Below are 19,565 nucleotides of genomic sequence, written 5' to 3'. Positions count from 1 at the left end.
AGATGCATAAGAAAACACTTCTGTAAATTTCTTATAGACTGCTTTGCAGTTCTCTCTCATTGAAATGAATTACCTGTGTCTTTAGAGTGTGCTGAGCAGATTAAAAGAAAAGGCGAAAAAAGAATCATTTGGAGAAAGTTTGAATGAAATGTTTGCATTGTGGCTAAAAAATAGTCTGAACCCTCTATCTAGCCATGCCATTCTTTAAAATAACAGGGAAATAAATGGTTCCACAAGCTATATTTTGACAAAATTATCTGTTGTCAAGGGCAAACTAGCATTTTAAAGCTATTGCTTTTTTAGTGTAAAACATAATATGCTGTTATTCAGCTCCATGTTTAATTAGTTTAATTTAAATTAATCAAATACTATTTTGTAACAGGGACCACAGGTAAGAGATACAGAAAAAGACTTCAGTTTGTGGATTTTTTTTAAAAAGCCCATTGCTTTCTCCTGTCCTTCCTCCTTTCTATGTTTAGGTTAGTGACTACCAGAAATAAGGAGAAGGTAATAGCTCAGGCTCTTTTTTTTCTCCCTTACTTGTCATTTTACAGTCCCTTTTGTCATTGGAATGAGAGACAACACATATTTGCAATCCAATACCCAATTTCCTAATTCAAAACAGAGTTTTGGACAGATTTTTCCCTCTTGGCACTAAATGGAAGAATTGACATTCTCTCAGAGGCCATTAAATAGAATGGTAAGAATCATGCAGTCAACTCTCCTAAATTAATTAGAAGAGATGTAATTGTAGGTAATATTAAATGGTAGACATGCAAAAAGTAACTTTTCGTTCAACCCCAGGGTATAGAAAAATGATGTGCAGAGGCCATAGTCCACCAAGTGGATAAGACATACCTCAAGAAATAGAGAACTTTCGTGTTATTGTTGCATCATGGTGAACAGCTGTAACCACCAGTGAGCTTGCCCTTTTTGGCAGCTGGCTTTATTTAGCATTTTTTTAAAACTGCATGCTTTTTGCCTCTGGTGCCTGGCATTCTTCACTTAAAATTTTAAATGTATTCTTATCATCCCCTAACACAAAGCTTATTTATGCAGTCCCGAATCTAGCCTGAGACACCTGTTCTTGAATCCATTTTTTTAAAAAGTTCAATATGAAATAAATCTTTAGCTATGTCATGCTGGAATGAAAGAAACCGTACATTATTTTAATGGAACCTGATCAAGCTACTTAGATGGGCTTAAGTGAATGGTTGAGGTCTGTTAATGGATATGACGTACTATTACATGAAAGGCATTTCAATAAAGGGTTAATGTTGTTAATTTTAAAAGTTGTTTTGTTAACAACAGTCTGGAGATAATAAATAGAGAAAGGGGCTTGATTATCTCTTTGATTTCTTTTAAGCCTTAAAATTCTATCAATTAGCAAAGAGTAGGAAACTGTTATATATAAGGGCAAATTTTATGTCTCTGTTTGCCATAGAAGAAAGAGGACTTTGAGAAAGCTGTATTTCCACTTATATCAAATTATAGCCTTCGTATCAATATTGACCAGAAAATCCTTAAGGTTGTGAACTTGAAAGCATCTGCCCTGAAGTAGAAATTAAATACCTCGAGATAGAACAAGTTTCTTTCCATGGGAGAGGTTTCAGGTAACTTATGACTCATACTTTATTGAGTTTAAGCTGTTTCTCCACGTATCCTTTCAGTTCAACTGAAAAAGCCTTTGATTTAATAGAACACTCTCTTTGTGCTTGTAATTTGTGATAAGTTTAGCCTTTATTAGTTGGTTAGAGGTTTCATTGAAACCTTCCCAGACCTAGCTCCCTCTTCAGTCAAAGGAAAGACTTTATTTTTTTCTAAACATTAATAATTTTTAACAGTTTCTGTGGTATCTTTGTTTTTAATTTTTAAAGCACTTTCCTCATTTGTTCTCTCCAGAAAACAATCCCAAGGGGAGGTAACATGATTTTTAATTAATATAAAACAAGAAAAAGAAGGATTAGAGATTGTGTTAATTGGATAAATTGTCAGAGATCAGAATTTTCTGGATTTAGTTTCATCTGGATCATATTGTTCACCTAATGCTAAATGTACTCCTTCTATTTGGCATAATTATTTTTAAATATTTTTTTTAAATATAAAGCAATGAATACCTATTGTTGAAAAACCCATAAAGTTTAGAAAATATAAAAAGAAAATAAAAATACGACTTAAATATATGTGTGTGTATGTGTAGTCTTTTTTGAATGCCTGTATTTTTTAATTAATAGACTTTATTTCTTAGAGCAGTTTTAGGTTTACAAAAATATTTGTTAGAAAGTACAGAGTTCCCTCTTTTTCCCTTCCCTGTTCTCCTTCCATGGTCCAGTTCCCCTATTGTTAACATTTGCACTGATGTGGTACATTTGTTACAATTGATGAACCAGTGTTGATTCATTATTATTAACTAAAGTCTGTAGTTTACATTGGGGTTCAGTCTTTGTGTAGTATAGTTCTGTGGGTTTTGCTAAATGCATAATGTCGTGCGTCTACCATTACATAATCATACAGAATAGTTTCATTGCCCTCAAAATCCCGTGTTCCACCTATTCATTCCTCTCCCTAATCACCGTCTCTGTCAGTCACTGATTTTTCTGTCTTTATAATTTTGCCTTTTCTAGAATGTCATATAGTTGGAATCATATGTTATGAAGGCTTTTCTGACTGCTTTTTTTTTTAAAACGGTTCCTCTATGTCTTTTTGTGGCTTGACAGCGCATTTGTTTTTATTGCTAATATTATTGAATTGTATGGATAAACATTATCCATTCACCTATTGAGGGGCATCTTTGTTGCTTTCAATTTTGGGCAGTCATGAATAAAGCTGGTATAAACATTCACATGCAGGTTTTTGTGTGGGCATAAGTTTTCAACTAATTTGGGTAAAGACCTAAGAGGGATTGCTGAGTTGTATGGTAAGACTATGTTTAGCTTTGTAAGAAGCTGCCGAATTGTCTTCCAAAGTGGCTGTCTTAGTCTGCTTGGGCTGCTACAACAAAATAACACAGACTGACTGGCTTAAACAGGACACTATTTTTCACAGTTCTGGAGGCTGGGAAGTCCAAAATGAGAGTGCCAGCAAATTTGGTTCTTCTTAAGGGACCTCTTCCTGGCTTGTAGGCAGCTTCCTTCTTGCTGTATCCTCACATGATAGAGCAAGGAAGCTCTGGTGTCTCTTCCTCTTCTTCTTAAGGGCAATAATCCCAACATTGGGGCCTTCTCTCATTACCTCATTTAAACATAATTACCTCCCAAAGGCCCTACTTCCTAATACCATCACATTGAAAGTTAGAGCTTCAGTGTATCAGTTTCGGGAGGACACAAACTTTGAGTCCGTAACAGTAGCGCTACCATTTTGCATTCCCACCAGCAATGAATGAGAGTTCCTTTTGCTTCACATCCTCCCCAGCATTAGTGGTGTCACTGTTTTATATTTTAGCCGTTCTAATAGGCATGTACTGGTATCCTGTTTCAATTTGCAATGTACTAATTCCCTGTAATGTTGAACATCATTTCATATGCTAATTCACCATCTATATATCTTCTTTGGTGAGGTCTCTGTTCAGCTTTTTTGCCCATTTTATAATAGGGTTGTTTTCTTATTGTTGAGTTTTAAGAGCTCTTTTAAATTTTTGGTTGTAAGTCCTTTATCAGATATTTTCTCCCATTTGTGGCTTTTCATTTTATTCTTCTAACAATGTCTTTCACAGAGTGAAAGTTTTTAATTTTAATGAAGTCCAGCTTTTCAGTTTTTTCATTTATGGATGGTACTTTTGGTGTTGTATCTGAAAACTCATTGCCAAACCAAAGGCCACCTAGATTTTTCCCTATGTTTATCCTCTAAAAGTGTTATTGTTTTGCATTTTGCATTTAGGTCTATGATCTTTGTTGAGTTAATTTTTGTGAAAGGTATAAGGTTAGTGTCTAGATTTTTTTTTTTTTTTTTTTTGCCTGTGGATATCCATTTGTTCCAGCACCATTTGTTGAAAAGACTGTCCTTTCTCTATTGGATTGCCTCTGCTCCTTTGTCAAAGATCAGTTGACTTTATTTGTGTGGGTCTGTTTATGGGTTCTTTGTGGTGTTCCATCGATCTATTTGTCTATTCTTTCACTGTCTTGATTACTGTCACTTTTTAGTTAGTCTAGAAGTCAGGTAGTATCAGTGCTCTTTGGCCTTTTTCTTCAATAGTCATGGATATTCTGAGTCTTTTTTCTCTCCATATAAACTATAGAATCACTGTTGATATCCAGAAAGTAATTTGCTGGGATTTTTATTAGGATTGTGCTAAATCTAAAGATTGAGTTGGATCATGAATCATGAATGGATGTTGGATTTGTGGAATACTTTTTCTGCATCTATCGATATTATCATATGATTTTTCTTTTTTAGTTTGTTGATGTGATGAATTACATTAATTGATTTTCAAATGTTGAACCTTGAATAACCTGGAGTATATCCCACTTAGTCATGGTGTATAATTCTTTTTATACATTATTAGATTTAATTTGCTAATGTTTTCTTGAGAATTTGTATCTATGCTAATGAGAAATATTGGCCTGTTTCTTTTCTTATAATGTCTTTTGGTGGTTTTGGTGTTAGTGTAATGATATCCTCATAAAATGAGTTGGGAAGTGCTCACTCTGCTTCTATTTTCTGGAACAGATTGTAAAGAATTGGTATCATTTGTTCCTTAAATATTTGGTATTATTCACCTGTGAAACTATCTGTGTTTGAGGCTTTCTGTTTTAGAAAGTTATTAATTGTTTATTCAATTTCTTTGGTCAATATAGGCCTATTTAAATGACTTATTTCTCCTTGTATGAATTTTGGTAGACTGTGTCTTTCAAGGAATTGCTTCATTTTATCTAAGTTATTGAATTTGTGGGCATAGAGTTGTCCACAATACTCCTTTATTATCCTTTGAATGTCCACAGGTTCAGTAGCCATGGTCCCTCTTTCATTACTGATATTAGTAATTTGTGCCTTCTCTCCTTTTTTCTTGGTTACCCTGACTAGAGGTTCATCATGTCATTGAACTTTTCAAAGAATAAGCTTTTGGTTTTGTTAATTTTTCTCTATTTTTTCCTACTTTCATTTTCAGTGATATTTTTCTTCTTACTTTGGACTTAATTTACTCTTCTTTTTCCAGTTTCCTAAGTTGGATAATTGATTTTGGCTCTTCTTTTTTAGTTTGTGCATTTAATGCTATACACTTCCCTCTAAGTACTGCTCTTGCTGCACCCCACAAATTTTGATGTTTTATTTTCATTTTCATTTAGTTCAAAAAGTTTTTTAATTTCCTGAGACTTCTTTGACTTTTGTGTTATTTATAAGTGTGTTGTTTAATCTGCAAATATCTTAGGATTTTCTAGCTATCTTTCTGTTAATGATCTCTCATTTAATTTCATTGTGGTCTGAGAGCATACTTCACATGATATCTGTTCTTTTAAATTTGTTAAGGTGTGTTTTATGGCGCAGAATATGATCTAACTTGGTGAACGTTCCCTGTGAGCTTAAGAAGACTGTGCATTGTGCTGTTATTGGATGAAGTATTCCATAAATGTCAATTAGATCCAGTTGATTGATGATACTTTCCTGTTCAATTATATCTGTACTGGTTTTCTGCCTGCTGATTCTGGCAATTACTGATTGAGTGGTGTTGACATCTCTAACTAATAGTGAATTTGTGAATAATCCTCGAATTAAAATAAATAGTGAATTTATTCTTCCAATTCTAACAGGTTTTACCTCATATAATCTTACACCTTCTTATTAGGCACATATATTTTAAGGATGGTGATGTCTTCTTGGAGAATTGACCCTCTGTCATTATATAATGCCTCTCTCTATCACTGGTAATTTTTGTTGCTTTGTTTGAAATTCATAGAGCTACTCCAGCTTTCTTTTGATTAATGTTAGCATAGTATATATTTCTCTATTCCTTCACTTCTAATGTCTCTGTGTCTTCATACTTAAAGTAGTAGACACGTATAGTTGGGTCTTGCTTTTTAATCCACTCTGACAGTCCTTGTCTTTTAATCAGAGTATTTAGGCCACTTACATTTAAAGTGATTATTGATAAAGTTGGATTAATATAAGCCATACTTGTGACTTTTCTATGTGTTGACCTTGTTTCTTTATTATCTCCCTCTATTCATCTGCCTTCTTTGGTTTTAACTGCTCATTATATATAACCCCATTTTCTCTCCTGTCTTAGCTTATAAATTACAACTTCTCTTTTAAGTAGTTGCCCTAAAGATTGTAATACACATTTATAACTACTACAAGTCTACTTTCAAATAACAGTATACCAGCACTTTATGAGCGCTTCAAATACCTTATAACAGAGTATTCCCAATTCCTTCCTCCCATCCGTTAAAGCATTGTTATTATTTATTTCACTTTTCTATAAGCTATGACCACCAAATATTTTGTTGCTGTTATTACTTTGAACAAACTGTTATCTCTTGGATTAATAAAGAATATGAAAAAGAAAAGATTTAATTTTACTTTAATTTATTCCTTCTCTAATACTGTTTTCTGTATACATGTGTATGAATATGTGAGTTTCCGACATATCATTTTCCTTCTCTCTGAAGCTAGTGACAAGTTCCCTCAGTTTTTGTCTGAGAAAGTCTTCATTCCTTTTGACTTTTGAAGGCAATTTTACTGAATACAGAATTCTAAGTAGCTGGGTTTTCATTCTTTCAAAACTTAAGTATTTTATTCCACCCCCTTCTTGCTTGCATAGTTTCTGAATAGAAGGCCTATGTAATTCTTATTCTTGTTCCTTTATTGATAAGGTTTCCCCTTACCTCATTGACTTCTTTCAAGATTTTGTCTTTGATTTTCTATAGTTTCAGTATAACATTCATGGTATAGATTTATTTTTTTGGTATTTGTTTCTGAGCTTCCTGCATCTGTGGATTGGTGTCTGTCATTAATTTTGGGAACTTCTCTGGCATTATTACTTCAAATATTTCTTCTCTTCCTTTCTCTCTTTCTTCTCCTCTACATTCCCATTACATATATGTTCCCCTTTTGTAATTGTCTCATAGTTCTTGGATATTGTTTCATCCTTTTCATTTTTTTTCTCTTTCCAATCAGTTTTGTAAGTTTATGTTGTCATATGTTCAAGCTCATTGATTCTTTCATTGGTCATGTCCAGCCTACTGATGAGCCCATCAAAGGCATTCTTCATTTCTGTTACAGTGTTTTTTATTTCTAGCATTTTCTTTTGATTCTTTCTTAGAGTTTCCATTTCTTTGCTTATATTACTCATCTCTTCTTGCAGCTTGTCCACTTTTTTCATTTGAATTCTTAGCATATTAATCATAGTTATTTTAAATTCCTGGTCTGATAATTCTAAAATGTCTGCCATATATGAGTCTGGATCTGATGGTTGCTTTGTTCCTTCAGTCTGTATTTTCTTTTTTTGCCTTTTAGCATATCTTATAATTTTTTGCTGAAAACTGGACATGATGTATTAGGTAAAAACTGAACTGAAATAGATAGGCCTTTAGTGTGAGGTTTTATGTTTATCTGGCTAGGAGTTAGGCTGTGTTTACTATTAGCTGTGGTGTCAGATGCTAAATTTTCCTCTAGTGTCCTCATTTTTTCATCTCTCTTGGTTTTTTTCTAGGTTTTCTTAGAGACTCCTTTAATAGGCAGTTCTTTCAGCAGTAATCCTTTGTTATTATTCAGCAGCTCTATTGATGTGGTAATATGGCATGGGGGAAAGGAAGTATTCTATAGTCCTATGATTAGGTCTGTCTTTTAGTGAACTTGAGATGGATATTTCCCTCCCCTCAGGTTGCTTAGGCTTCAGTAAAACTTCCATAGGTTAGGCTCTGGTAGATAATTTCTCTTGAAGGTAGGTCTTGTTAAGGAGAATAAGGAGCTCTGTTGCAAATAAGCTGAACTAATATGTGAAAATTCTCTAAAACTAAAAAAAAAGTATACTATGTTTTATTATAATGATAGTAATGGTCGCAAGCAGCAATAACAAGGGACATGAAAATCTTAGTTTTAAATGTAAGGTTCAATTTATTTTTGTATTTTTGGTTATGATGTGTAGAAACAGTCTAAGTGAAACTCTTTTAAATTAATTTAATTATCTACTTCCAGTTAATACAAAGTGTGAAACTTACAAATTCTGAATGAAGGAACAGACTTTGTTCTAGCAATGAAACATACCTAAAACATGTCTAGCATAATTTCCAGTTCCATCAAGCTCTGTACATCATGTAAAAATTAACTACAAATTCTGATATTATTTTATAACTGAAATATAGATTCTATAGTGTTTGTCACTCTCAAAGACAATTCTTTGGGTCCATTCAACTCCCTCAAAAAGTACAGTGAAACCATAACAAAAGCAAGAGTATTGTCTTCTTTCCTGTTCTATCCTATTTAGGTAGTATATATTTTTAAAATGGTTGGTAGATCCAAGGAAGAATGCCTATATATTTCTGAAGTACTGTGCAAGTAACAAGAAGAATAAGGTTGTTATATAAATATAGCTTAACAAGTATTTCTATACCACTTTTCATGTATTTGTTATCTAAGAGACAACTAAAGTTCTTAAATAAAGGCAGTACCTGAGTAGTTTTGACTATTTTGCATCTTAAAGCAATAAAACTGGTGATATTCTCAAATCTCGAAATTTACCTATAGTGTTGAGATTGTGATGCTGAATGGTCGTCTCACTTACTAAGTGATTATTTCCTACAGCAGACTGTGGGATTCATGTTGATTATAGTGCTTTATATATTAAGTTCAGTCGTTCAACTAAGAACTTAATTTTGTGCCTTTTGTATGCCTGGGATAGTGATAGTTGATGAGGCAATAGGATGAATATGTTAAGGTTTATGTCATCATTCCAGACTTGTGCAGGAGACAGCTACAAAAACATAATTATAAGACAACTTGGTAAATGCAGTGATAGAGATATGTACATGGATGGTTCTTAAAATTACCCTATGTTCTGAGAGTGAAATTCCTAAAATTTTAAATTCCTAAAAGCCAATGGTTTACTATACATCAGTTATTAACTCCTCGCACTTCATCTAATAACATCTATTTGGACAATACAGTTCTTGCTGCCTTGTGTATATCATGTAACCACTCCTCCCCTCCTACACACGCACACACAGACACACATATGTGTGCGCACACAGGTAGTTACAGCTGTACAGGCCAAGGTGATTACCTGATCCTGAGAAACTAATCCTTTAGGCTGGGCTGTGCCAATAAGATACCTGTTGACAGGTAATCTAATCTTACAGTTGAGCACTCCAGCTCTGGAGTCCGATTGCTCTGGATTCTAACTCCTTCACTGGTCATCTATAAGGGTACTTGCCCTGTAGGGTAGTTTTGTTAATTGAGAGAAATAATATTCATAAGCATTTAGCACAGTATTCAGCACATGGTCTCAGTAAATGTTAGTATCATTACAAGACAGAGACTCTAGCTTATCTGAGGGTGAGACTAAGTTGTAAAATCTTGTAGTCTAAAGATGATGGCTACAAGATGGGCCCCGAGCAAGAGAGAAGTCAGTTAGCAGAAAGTGTCGCTGACCTGCCCAGACCAGGGGGCCACAGAGAGGTAGTAAGAATTGCAGGCTTCCCATTTTCTATAAGATACAGTTGTACTTCTTGTTCTTTGTTTCTTGGCAATTCCCTTATATACTTTCAGTAATATCCTTTTCACTTGAGCTAACTTGATCAGGTTTCTAGTCCTTGCAACAAGTGACCTTGACTAAAACAGTTCTCAATAAATCCTTTTTTGGTTGTTTGATACTGGTGAGAGCAAATAGTCATGTACGAGTTTTGTTCTACAAAACTTAACTATGAGGTACCAATGTCAGAACTCCAGTATCCTTTATTTTATGAATTTTATAATCTATTCTAACCAAGTAAGCAATATCAGCAGGCATAAGTAATATTCTATTCTTCTTCCTTGTATCATTGTTTCAATGGTGTATCTGCCTCTTATGTCCATACTGCAAGGAAAAGAAATAATAGTTTGTTAGTACACAAAGAAAAAGCATCCTTTAGAGCCAAAATGTAACATAGTCTTATTATATTGTATATATTGTTTCCTATGCATTGAAGCCTAAGGACATTTTGAGTCATATCGTTGATTTATCCAGTTCAGAACTCTGATTTAACAGTAGTCCTCAGTGACATTTTATGGGAGATATAGTTGCCATCCATGATGTCAAGGTCTGAACATTTACATTTTTCCCCAAACATATCATTTTTGACTTTTATCTTCTCTTGGGATATTGAGTTCTGTAAGAATTCTACCTATTGTGTAAAATGGGCTTTATTTTAGTTATTCTCAAAGTACTTTTTTCAAGCACCAGTGAAAGGTTCCTAATTCTAAGGTTTGGTGAACACAGCTTGAACACTTTATCTAAATCTGTCATGATTTTTATAGGCTTTGAACATATCCCCTCTCAACTTTCATCTTTTCAGATAGAAGAGAATCATCCTCTTGTCATTTGGAAGATCTCCATCCTCTTAAAAAACATTATTTCTTTTTATTCTTGAGAGGTAGGAGTTGAACTGCACAAGTTAATTTATATATAAACACAATTGTGATTACCCCTTTTATGTATGTTCAACTTAGTAAACTATTGAATTGACTTAAAATTACTTTGTATCCCCTCTAAAAGTTCTTTCTCTGATATTTTTTAATCTTTCAGAAATTCTTCTGACATGAATAAAGTTAATTATTATAATAATCAAGGCTGAAATTTTTTCTGAAAATACAAAATACTGGTATTTATTTTGTGGTTTATTTTGGATGCCATCAGTTATTATACCCTGAATTTTGGATCATATCAACAGGAGTAGATACTTCAGTCAGTTTTATAAGGTCTTTATGAATAAATTGAAATTTGTTTATTTTTATTTATCCCTAAATATACCACTTAAGAAATTAAAGGTGAAAGTATTTTTTAAGGACAGAAGTATTTTAGATTGTAGAATATGTTTTGCTTTAATGTTTAATAGTTGAAAATAAGTATGTAAATAGGTAATAGGGAGAATGGTTTACAAATTTAATAATCTCTTTATAATAACTCTGCTTCCTGATTCTTTGTTCTGAAGTAGGCTATTTCTTCTTCATGGAAAGCTTATTATATCATTATTAGGAAATAAGACTGTCATAGGTTGTCTAATTCATATTTTCTCTTTACAATCAAATTGTGAAGGTATTATTAACTCTTAACCATGAGCTTTAAATTGACTAAAAAGCACCTTAATTATTTCATACAAATAATTTAAATTTGAGGTCAGCTGTCTAGCTATTATTTTTGTTTCTTATGGGATCCCAGTGTGAACCCAAAATGACAATGAATGAAATTGTTTTGTTAAGCCATAATTCATGGCTTCTAATAGCTTTATATGGGTACACATGATAACTGTTTGAAGTTTTTATATCCTTTACTTAATATTAATTTCTAGATCCAGTGCACTCTGTAGAGAGAGATCTGTACCTTACACATGGGAGTTCTGTTACCTCTTCCTTTGGCTATTTAAATTCACACTTGGAGCCTGGCCCCCTCCCGCCTCTGTTTTTCATTACAGGAGGAGTCACTTTGGCTTTCTCTGAAACTTAAAGGTAATGGAGTAGGGTTGGAGTAAGACTTTAAACTCTGGAATCAGAATGTCTAAGTTCAGCTCCTATTTCTGAATGCTAGCTGGGTGGCCTTGAACAGACTGAGTTAACTTCGTCTGTAAAATGAGTACTCACCTCATAAAGACTTTGTAGACTAATTGGAATAATGTATGGAAAATGTTTAGTGTAGTACCTAGCATATAGTTGTTCAGCAAATGTTAGCTCTTAATTCAAGATGCTGATAGAGAGGTGAGGTGGGGAGGGGGTGGATGCAGGAGCTGTGTTAGAAGTGGCTTATAGCATGGGTGATTGACAAGGAGTAAAGCATATGGAAAGAACAGACTCTGGACCTGTATCCCTGCCAGAATCCTTATCAGTTGAGATGAAGATGGGATTATGATAAATGGTGGCCTCTGATTTAGAGATCTACCAGGTAAGACTTTGTGGCTTATTGATAGATAACTATCTACAGGTTGAAAAATATGTTGCATATAATAAGAAATAGTAGGAATCTTCTTGGCAAAGGAGTGATAGACATATTCCTTTGCAAATTCTAGCGTAGATTCTAAAGAAGGTTGTAGCTGTGCAGTCCCTGCATAAACGAAAAGTGTCATGGGAGCCATCGTGTGAAGTATCAAACCTGTACAAAGTATTATCTTTTTTAAGCAGTAATAATCAAAAGACTACTCTCCATCTCAGACTTCTCCTCTTTACCCTGTTTGCTATGTTTATCTTCCTCCTCCCTCCCCTTTCCATGCTCCATTAATTAAGGTTTCATGCCTTTTGCCTCATAGTTCTTTTTCTTTATTTATGGATATCCCCTGCTCTTCCTCCATTTAAACCAGAATGGGTAAAATATAGCCATGTTTTGAATAATGTCTTTATAGTATTTTTCTCAGCTCTGCCACCAGAGGCTGGAGATTGTAAAGTACTAGCTCTCTTTCTAGAGATCTAATACAACCCAGAAGAGGAGAAATGAGGGAGGAACAGGTGACTTATACCAGATTGGAGCCTCAGTGACAGCAGGAGCTGTGGCTTGTCATGTAAAGCCGTACCCCATTGCCCATCTGTTTTCTTCCACAGTGGAGGAGGAGGCAGCTGGGGAAGAAGTCGTACGCTGCAGTCTGAGGTGGCAGCAGGAGCTAAAGATGGGCATGATGGCAGGGTGACTCTTGGAGCTGCTGGTACTTTATGGATTGGTCTAGCATACAATATGAGGGAGGTTTGATGTTCCAGTCCCTATTTTAGTAGGCCAAGATATTTGTCTGTTTTATCAGTGCTTTAGCATGGTGCCACACTTAATTTGTCTTCTCTCCTCACATCCCACAGAAGTCTTAACTATTTTGTTATTATCTCCTTCTTCCAAAATGACTGTATGTTCATTTTCTTCTCTCATGGAATATCCAGGATTTCTTGTTGTAATTCTTGTATCTTAGAGTATTAGGATGGACCTTTACCCTATCATCAAGGAACCCTAATTAGGCCTTCCTGATTAACATAATTGGAAGCTAACAGCATAAAAATTACAAGTAGCTGTAAATCCAGCATGAAATATCGCATTCCTAACTCTCCAAGTATGTGCTAACCACAGAGGCAACTATAACATTCCCCCAAAGCAGAAGGGAATGCAGCATGCCAACTGACAGCTCTATCCAGTGAGATCCTGACAGCGCACCTGCTCACTCCATCACCTCTTGCAGGGATTCTCAAGGAATGAAAGGCTGGTATTACCATGAGGTCCTTCCTCCTGGCTATTTCTTTCAAGGAGACATGACATGTGTTGAAAGAATAAGAGGAATATGAGAATGGAATTGTGATTTTTTTTTTTTTTACAAGAATGGGGGAAAGAAAGGTTGGGGTTTGGCTCTTCGCTAAATTTGATGATATTAAGCCTTGTCTTTGTTTCTACTGCTTTCCGTTCCTCCACTCTCTTGTTTCTTACCAATGAGAAAAGCTGTTCAAGGATTCCTTGGGATCCTTGGGGTTAGTAGGAGGTTCTAAGTTAGGAGAAAGTATTACTAAGAAACAAACAACAAACTCCCCGAAAATCTCTAGCCATGGAGTTCCAGGGCCTGCGTAATCTGAATGATCAAAGAAACTATTGGCAGCATCCCCTTTATGAGCAAGCTGTCTGTGGAATGTCTGGAACCTCTTGGCAAAGCAACACATATGTATATAAAAGTTAAATGACTAAATTTGTTTCAGAAACATTAAGAATGACTGCAGGAAACCTTCTGTTTAGTGGTACAGAGCAAACAAATATCTTTGGTCTTTTTTCTTTTGACACTGTCCTGCCTACTTTATCCTGAACTGCATAATTCACTAAGTTATTACATATTTTCCATTAGCTATTCTTTCAGTCCTCAATCCAGAGTCAAGTCTGTCAGAATATCATTGAGGTCCGTGAACCATGAGTCTGGTTGCTTTTGCCAGGCATTTCTGTTGCTAGTAAAAGAAGGCAGCACCTCATAAGAATGCTGCACAGTCGTTCCCACAGTGTGATATGCTAATTCTTAAGAATGTTGCTAACACTGCAGTGTGTTTCATATGATTGAATTTAGAACTTTTCACTCAGTTGGTTCAAGGCTTCAAACTGGCAGTAATAACAGTCTTTTGAGTTGTTGCTTAAGTAGAGCAGTGATGGAATTCATATGGCAGGTGACAGTTGTTCATTCAAGTTCAGGAAGAGATCTCTATCAGCCGCTATCAGTGGTTGTAAAACAAAAGGAAAGTAGCCCAGATGTTCACTTTTTAATAGTGTATCTTTCCTTCATATTTTAAACGAGAACAGAGCTCAGTCATTAAATGAGGATATAAATATTAATGTCGTCATGTTAAAATCCAAAAGAACAGAGCTCACACATTTATGTGATTTTTTTTTTTTTTTTTAAACGGCCATCTATAAATCAAGTAAAATCAAGAACGCTCCCCCGTGCCTCTAGAGGTCTCACCACGCTAGTTAACTTTCGGTCTTTTACTCTTGCCTTCTCTAACAAGTCTCAGAGAGTTGAGTGAGAATTTAGTCAGTCCTATTTGGCCACACAGTGGCAAAGAAAATTAAATCTCAAAAGTCCAGGTAGTCTTTGTGGATATAATTTAATCATACAAATTCCTTGCTGTAATATGAGCAGGAAGTATTACTAGTTTAGACAACGTACTGCTATTCTGTACTTTCAGTATAGCACAGAATTTTGGTCAAGTTAGTGATGACAGAATATCAGAACTTTCAGATAAGTTACTAATAACCCCCTCCTCCCACCAAGTGAATTTAAGTTCTAGATAGTGATGTCTTATTGAAGATTTTTCTCAACTGGCAACCGTATTCCAAACCTCTCTGCCTTGACAATTCTGAGCTCTATGAATTCTGTTTTTAGGAGAGTTCCCCCTCCTGAGTGCTGCTTCTCTCACAACAAGACAGTAAATACAGAAGAAATCGTATGCACTGGGACCCAAAATCTTTCTATCCTTGAAACATTTTTCATTATAGCAGAACCCATTCATTTATGGTGGATATTAAGCTTCTCAAGCCCTTTCTATTGAGTCTTTGGAAGACTAATAATTCTAATTGACTAGCTGCAGGGCTGGTGTCTCTGACTTAATGTTACATGAAATGATGACAGAGTAGTGCTTTTAAATGGGGCTCTCATGAATTGACTAGCAGGGAAGAGGGCTCTTCTAAAGGTACTTGCCTGTAACCGTGGAGATCATCCCTTTCAAAGAGCTACCTATGCTCCTGCCAGAGCTGCCCTCAGCAAATGACCTGATAAAAGAGGATTATCCACAAGAGAGGTAGTCTTGAATATGAGATAATTAATAATGACCGAATCAATTCAAGTTGAACTGGGCAGTCAGTTGTGTAATGCCCAGGCTAGTTTGCACTGATTCTTTACAGATGAATAGTACTGACTTATGTATGATTTGTACATCTGAAATATTCTCTTGCTAGAAGGTTGATGCAGTGCTTTTTTTTTTTTTAACCAACACTAGAGTCCTCTTAGAGTGGCAGGGCACTCTTGATTGGTCAATAGGGCCATACTTAAATGCTTTTTAAAAATTTATGTTCCAGAAAGCAGAAGGTAATACAAGTAGTGGAGTAAACACTAGAGTCTGATCATTAGCTGTATTACCGTTGAGAAGTTCTCTTAACCTCTCTTAGTCTATTTCTTCTGGAAAATGAGGCAGTTTAAATAAATCTGTGTTTCCTAAATTCTGAAACCTACCACACAGATTACTAGAGGTGACTTTAGGTGGCATATGTGATAATGTCAGGTGGTTTTCTGATAAAACATTAAAATGAACATTGAATCTCATACCTGAAAGAGTTATTCCTTGTTCAGTCTTTCTGATTATATCAGTCTCAATTTGATATCAAGATATCTTTAATAGTTCTTTAACACTGGATAGTTGTTTGGGGATGGAGGTAGGCGGGGGCAGATACTGTGGATCGTTTATTCCTCAAATATCTCTATAGAAGCAAAGTTAATTCCATTCCTTAGAAGGGAAAAGTACAGAAGTGCTTTTTTGCTCTGTCTACCTCATTTCACCTCTACTTGGAAGGAAAGTCCTGTGTTATACAACTGGTGAGTTAAGAGGAAGAACCAAACATGTGAGGTCAAGCCCTTTCTGGCTCATCTCATGGTGTGGCGCATTCTCAGAAGACACGCTCCTCCTCCACCATGTGCATAGAAGGCCTTTGTTGACAAACTCTGCTTAGGACTGGGTGGGAACTATTAGGAAACCCATGAGACCATCGATCCAGAACACAAAACTGTGTTCTCCAGTTCATCTTTATTGGTAATCAAGCTGATATTTTGATTGCCTTTTTATTCCTCTCTCTGCTTTTCATTTGGTTTCAAACTCATAGGAGATATAAAGGGAGAGGCAATTATCACCCCTTAAAACCTCACTAATAATCTTTTTTAATATAAATCTGACTTGAGGGCTTCCCTGGTGGCGCAGTGGTTGAGAGTCCGCCTGCCGATGCAGGGGACACGGGTTCGTGCCCCGGTCCGGGAGGATCCCACATGCCGCGGAGCGGCTGGGCCCGTGAGCCGTGGCCGCTGAGCCTGCGTGTCCGGAGCCTGTGCTCCGCAACGGGAGAGGCCACAACAGCGAGAGGCCCGCGTACCGGCAAAAAAAAAAAAAAAAAAATCTGACTTGAGCTCAGAACTCTTTATAAGCAATAGTATCTGTATAGAGTTTAATAACATGGTTTGTTTTTAGTGAAGTTATATTTTTAATTACCATCTATAAAATAAATCAATTTAAGTTTTAAAAAGTGAATTTTTAAAACATTAAATAGTACAGATGGTATATGGATATGGGGAGAATTACAAAGGTGGTACTTAAATGACTGAAGTTTAGAAAACACTGAGTAAGATTATCTCTAGGATCTCTTCCAGATTTAAATTCTTTTGAATGTATATTCCAATAGAATGAAAAATGTTATGTGGTAAACCAAGTAAAAGAAAAGACCTTCTAACATAGTGTGTACTATGTAATTATCTTTCATTTTGAAATGTATCATTATTGAGGAGGCTAAACTTTCATGCTGTGACAGTTCTTTTCATTTATAAATATGAATACCCCTTTCTTAATATTTTACTAGGCAGCTGAGTATCGATATGTTTTGGGTAGCATGTTTGTTGGTGATGATGGTTTGTTTTATTTTGTTTGTTTTTCTTTCACCAAAAGCAGTCTAGTTCTGGGTGAGGTTTTTGAACTGGAAATCTTGACAGGCAGGAACCATGTCATCACTCTATACTCTGCCTAGTACAGAGTTTGACATAGTAGTATTCAGTAAATATTTGAATGAATGAATGAATAAAAGAGTCAATAAAAATAAACTGAGTTCTGTGTCTTGAAGGTACAAGCATAGTTTTCACTTCTGAAATGAAATAGTCAATAGGTCTAGCTGTACAGAAGTTTGAGGTCTTAGGACAATTAGAAGGTAATACTTTCACATGAATGAAGTTTGGAGCTAGTTACATGGAACATTTAGAATAACCTTTTCAGGAAGTAATCACAAAAAGAAGGTAGCCGTACTAATTTTGCTTTTGTTTATGGTTGTATATGAGAAGCTAGGATCTTTCTTTCTTTCCCTCTTTGTTTTTTATAAAAAAAAAAGAGCTACCTTTCTTCCTTATTTTTTCCTTTCTCATACATGTACTACTTATCATCTCCACATCAGGGAAAGCACCCCAGTTTTCCTTGCCTTAGGGAGACTATTAGAGATTAATTTAAAATGCAGCTCATTCTTTCCCCACACACTCTTAATTACAGTTTCTCATCTGATAAAGGGGCCCAACTCTTTCTTAACTGGCATGCTAGACAACTGAAATACTGGCGGTAAATTTGTTTATTCCCATTTATTCCCTCAACAAATGTCATGTTTCAAGGGCTTTGTTCTAAGACTCCTGAAATGAGTTTTATATATCAGAGAGAGAGAGAATATTAACCAGAAGTTTTTAATTCTTAGTTATACTGACTTTCTAATAACTATGCAATTGGTTTGAGTGATCACATACCCAGATCATGTAATTTATTTAAAAATACTTTTCATATATGTAGAAAAACAGAATTTAAGGACTGTGCTTCATTCTGGTGGATACATTTTAAACATATTCTAGGTCTGTTCTCTACAAGTACATTCTTCCTTTGACAGTCCAGTGTTTAACTGTGATTCTAATTTATTATGCACAATGACAACATCTTAACTGGAGTTATTTTGTATGTTCAGGTTAATACTTTTTGTTATTGAAAATTTAAGTCAGTACGTTTTACATTTGTGAAATCTTTCTGCCTGATATCTTTGTGTTTTCTAGTTATTACCATGTGGTCTTCAGTATGTGACGTAAACTCTAAGGATGCTGTCTATCACATTTTGGTTTGTTCTCATTGCATTATAAAGTTGATAGAACAGCAGTAACATTAATGGTATATAGAAGTTGGGTTTTTAAACCAGTCGTCATCTACAGAAACTCTCTATCTCTGTTCTAACTTTAAATTTAAAATATCCAGGTAAACAATCAACACAGATTCTATTCATCATCATTGAGAATATAATAGGTCTAATTTTGGCCAAGAAAAAAAAAATACTTTAGAACTATCAAATTTTTTTCTTCAAAAGAGAGAGATGCTTGCCTTAAAATTGTGATCTTTAGATATCTCTAGAGTCATTGTGGTCTGTCATGAAAGTATGCAAGAGCCATTTGCTATAATGGCAAGCTGGAAGTTTTGAGAACACTATGTCTAATTCAAAAACAACAATTATAGGTTCCACATATAAGTGATATCATACAATATTTGTCCTTCTCTGAACAGCAGAAGTAACACAACATTGTAAATCAACTGTACTCCAATAAAAATTTTTAAAAAACAAGTATAAAAAACAGAACCTTTGCCTAGGGAGCCATGTCCACTGGCGATATGGTTATTCTCTGATTAGATGCTTTGAGTGCCGGATACCATTTTTTTTTTATCTTTATTGGATTATAATTGCTTTACAATGTTGTATTAGTTTCTGCTGTACAACAAAGTGAATCAGCTATATGTATACATATATCCCCTCCCTCTTGAGCCTCCCTCCCAGCCTCCCCATCCCACCCCTCTATTACTCAGCCATAAAAAGGAACAAAATTGAGTCATTTGTAGTGATGTGGATGGACCTAGAGTCTGTCATACAGAGTGAAGTAAGTCAGAAAGAGAAAAAAGAGTACCATATATTAACGTATGTATATGGAATCTAGAAAAATGGACACCATTGTTATCTGGGGTATGAAGTGTTGATATGGCAGCACATTATGATAGAAAAGAAAAGGCCATGAACTTGAGGGGCAGACCAACCTGAATGTGACATTCAGCTCTGTCACTTTTACTCTGGTATCTAGGGCAAGTTACTTAACTCCCTCTGTAAAATGAAAATTATATTACTT

The 19,565-nt window shown here is 35.1% G+C and overlaps 1 protein-coding gene across 9 annotated transcripts in view; it reads left to right on the top strand.

Moving 5' to 3' along the window:
- Positions 1-19,565, top strand: part of FUT8 (fucosyltransferase 8) — a 318,277-nt gene that overhangs the window by 275,585 nt on the left and 23,127 nt on the right. The gene's annotated exons all lie outside the window — the stretch shown is intronic.

The sequence above is a fragment of the Tursiops truncatus genome, chromosome 2 (assembly GCF_011762595.2).
Source record: "Tursiops truncatus isolate mTurTru1 chromosome 2, mTurTru1.mat.Y, whole genome shotgun sequence".
Classification (NCBI taxonomy): domain Eukaryota; kingdom Metazoa; phylum Chordata; class Mammalia; order Artiodactyla; family Delphinidae; genus Tursiops; species Tursiops truncatus.
Note: the sequence above shows the minus strand (reverse complement) of the source record. Positions and strands in the feature narration are given on the sequence as shown.